This window comes from Penaeus vannamei, chromosome 23, assembly GCF_042767895.1.
Source record: "Penaeus vannamei isolate JL-2024 chromosome 23, ASM4276789v1, whole genome shotgun sequence".
Lineage (NCBI taxonomy): Eukaryota > Metazoa > Arthropoda > Malacostraca > Decapoda > Penaeidae > Penaeus > Penaeus vannamei.
In genome coordinates this window covers 11,575,244-11,579,715 of record NC_091571.1, presented here as the reverse complement: position 1 = coordinate 11,579,715, position 4,472 = coordinate 11,575,244, and positions in this window count along the sequence as shown.

Below are 4,472 nucleotides of genomic sequence, written 5' to 3'. Positions count from 1 at the left end.
ATATATATATATATATATATATATATATATATATATATATATATATATATATATATACATATATATGTATGTATACATATATAATATATATATATTATAATAATATAATATATATATGTATATCTAATATATATATAAATATATATATGTATATATATATATACAAACATATATATATATATGTATATATATATATATATATATATATATATATATATATATATATATATATATATATATATATATATATATATATATACCTGACTTGTACAGTAATCATCAGAAGTCCTGTTGCATGAAATAAAACTGAAAACATTTTATTGAATCAGTAAAGCATCTTGGGAAGTTAGAAGGTTAGCCACCAGGGGCCGGATTCTCAAATTAGCGCTGGAGAGCGCTAAAGGCTGCTCTCCCGCTGCCTCAACCTAAAGGCGCTGTCAAACTAGCACTTTTTCCGTCAATTTTTAACAATTTTCTGAAAATTTGTCAATATTTGAGCGAATTGTCAGTGTTCCAGAGAGACGACAATTATCGTTTCCGTCTGAAAACCTTTATGTCAACTTTTTCAGCTAAGCATAGTAAAATCAAGTTATATTCGAGAATGTTTGTATTTATGTTAAATAAAAATGTCAAAAAATTGACGGAAAAACTGCTAGTGTGACAGACCATAAGGCGCCTGAACTCGGACCAGTATGGCGGGTCCCCTTCTTCGTGTATGGGCCGGATAAGGTCGCTGGGCCTTAAGTTCAGGCGCCTTAAGGAGATACGGTGCCTTAACGCATTTGAGAATCTGGCCATTGACCTCCCGTCGCACCTGGAATTAGATGAAATTGGCTGGATGATAGATAAGATACAAGCCCCCAGGACTGATAACCAACAGTGTTTGACAGCTGAGCGAGGGAGAGTGAGGTTTCGGACCCACAGAGGTGGATAGGTACTGTACTCTTCTTTACCCAAAGGGGGCCTTGGATCAGCGGCAGGTGTAGAAAGGGCCTTAATCCCCGGATACTGTTTGTCCTCTTACCCACAAATATTTCCTTACAGCATAGTAATATTTGGTTGTTGATGACAGCATTCAGAACCTCGTTAACAAAGATGTTATAGTGTGAATTCATTGTTTTCCTGGAAAACGAGTCACATAGGTGAAGAGCTGCATATACTTTTTCACCCAAGAGATCAACAGAACGTTTATTAATACGAAAAATAGGAAGCATAATGAAACTAGCCAAATGGGTGAATCTTCATGAAGAACTCGCCGCATGGGAAACCTTACCGCGTGTCCAGCAAATAATCGTAGGAAGGAAGCCTCTCACCAAAGCGTGGCTGTCAGTATGAATTGCGTAGCCTACAGCCCTAACCAGACTCCGCGTTAGAAGCATAAACACGAAAAGCAATGTGGGTTCAAGGAAAGCACGGTGGTTGGCCAGATACCGCCAACATTCCGCATTTTCTTCTTCATTCGTGTGTTCTTTTCTTTCTTATGCAGGGTGTTTTCATAATTCTGTATACCTGTAGTTGCTTTTTTTGTGTAGTATATATGGAAAGTGAATCTCATACCAATTACGTACTCTCTAAAAATTAATGAAATATGTTTTTTTTTATGTTATATATGCTAAGCAAAAGGATGTGCACACTAAATGATAATTATACTAATAATAATTACTATGACTCGGACATAATTCTCAGTGACCCAGTGACTTTATGAACTATTAGAATTGTCTTCTGGTAGGAATCTAATAACAAAAAAATATACATTGTCCAGTACAGTGAATTTTTGTATTTCGTTTACAGGACGGACATTGCTATTGGGGAATTAAATATGCAAATCTCAATTCAATAAAAACGATGAATAACACTTACAAAGATATGCTGGCATCTGTAGTGGATTTGAAAATATATATCCTGATTCCAGAAAGTTCTCACGAATTTTCACGACGCACAATCATTTTTCCATGAGTAAGGATAAGGTAAGACAGAAAATGAGGAAGAAACAGCAAAGTAATTACAACTTTTGATAGTTGACTGATTAAAACATTAACTGACAAACACCAGATACTCAACATAAATATGGAATTACCTAAATTTCGTTTATACCTATTTCAATCCCCTGCGGTACTAATATTCCCTGGTATGCTAAGCACCAATGAAATGCTTGTATTGCGTAATGATTGATGCAGGTCTAAACTCAGCATTTTTTGCAATTTCGAGACGCCAACAGGTGGAGATGGCGTGTAGCACACTCGGCGGATTACTGATCACGAATTACCGGGAATGCTTTGCCGGGCGTACGGCAATTTGGCGGTAATTGATGGAGCTTTTTAGAATATTTTCTTTGGTATTCTCTAATATACAGTAGTATGATTATACACTCACACTCAGTGTGAGTGTATAACCATACAGTGTATATAAACAAATATGATTCAGTCGTTATATACAAAACCATTGCAAAGCTCCCATGTTAACGTCACTAGATTGCTTGTTTCACCTGTACCTTACCGATACTAGCAATATCTTAGATCTAGCATCATTTTGATGTACTAGTCTGTTTCGCATATAACCTTCCCACACACGTGCGCGCGCGCGCACTCACGTACGTTGGAAATTTTCAGCCGTTTCAAATTTCTCAGGTCATTAGCGGCGGGTTTACAGTTTAGGGATAGGTCTAGCGGATGAAGCCTGAGGCAATACCCCAGGTAAGGAAAGGCCATACAACACCAGCGTGGTAAAAGGTTACAAATAAGCTAACGCTTAGGGCAAAATATGTATGTCAAAGGTTGTAGAGCGCTGTAGGTTAGCATGATAGTGAAAAAGGTGAAGAGCGAATAGCAATACGAAGGCCGTTCAGGACGGCTGCAAAGCCAGCCTTTCATTTTGTTACACACTTTCGGATGCGGGCAGAAAAGGATGAAGAGATGGGAAAGGAAAGGGGGAAAGGAAAAAAAAAAAACATGCAAATTCAGTTGAGGCATGGGCTTCGGTGCAAGTATGGGGTGATCCCTTACTTGGGCCTCAGTCTCCGTCTTCTAAGCCTACCCACGACAACAACGAGCAAGGGATTGGGAGGGACATGCACAAGGTCTTTATAAGTACTTCCATAGACCTTGGACATGAAGCTCCAGGCTAGTACAATGGCGCCCAGCCGAGGTGCGAGGAGTTGTATTTGTCGCCCGGAGGTTACTGCTGTGGCTGGGCACCACGGTGGGTAAGGACTATCTGTCGCGTCAGCACTCGCTGACACACGTTGATAGAGTCGACATTAATCGGCACACGCCGGGCTCCCCTCATAGCCCGGGCGAGGCTAAGCTTCGCATATCGGACTTATCCTTATCCTTATCCTTGGACATGCACGCATACACATTCCTGCACTGTCCACTCGCTGTTTAATAGTTACTAGATAAATAATGTTTACTATGTCCAGACATACTGATGATTAGGTCAAAACTGGTCACACCGATTATCAAGACTCGTGGCCTCGACCCACATTACGGCAGGTGTTCCTACTGCTTCGGACAAAGAACGCTAACTGGTAGAAAGGCACGCTAAAGCGTGAAATATATGAACGGACCCTAAAAATTATATCATGTATATATATATATATATATATATATATATATATATATATATATATATATATATATAAACACACTCGTTATCATCATAATCATTAATTTTATTACGATTATAATTATCAATACTATTATCACAACAATTAGTATACGTCGTATCTACAGACTCAATCACGCGAGACCCGCTGGCGAACAGCTGTACAAAACGAACAACAGCGCCCCACTGGATATTTCGGCGCGTGAAATTTTCGATACCGTTTGCCAAGGTCTACATAAGTACTTATATAGACCTTGCCGTTTGCCACACGGGAAATCGCTCCTATTTGTCTACCGCGCCGTTCCCTCGCGTTCTGTGCCGTCAGGTTCCCCTCAACGGATATCTATCTCTAGGCAGGCTGTGAATCCAGACAGAGGGAATTTCTCTACTTCCGCCGTGGCTTTTGTTCAGACAGTACTGACTACTACTTTGAGAAAAGACAAAATTAGGCATATCAGTTTTAGGAATGTAAACTTATTTTACGTTATGTCAATTGAGACAATATTTTACTGTTGGAAGTCATAATGTATTAGTGCACACGGTCTGTTCAGTAAAAGTTTTTTTTTCTTTTTCAAATAGATACAAATATAATTTGCACAAACATGCGATATATTTACACACACACACACATACATATATGTGCATATATACACATATACATTATATATGTATAGGTCATATATGAATATATATATATATATAAATATATATACACACGTATGTATATATATATATATATATATATATATATATATATATATATATATATATATATATATATATATATATATATATATATAAACATATACATATACACAGTATATATATATATATATATATATATATATATATATATATACATATACATA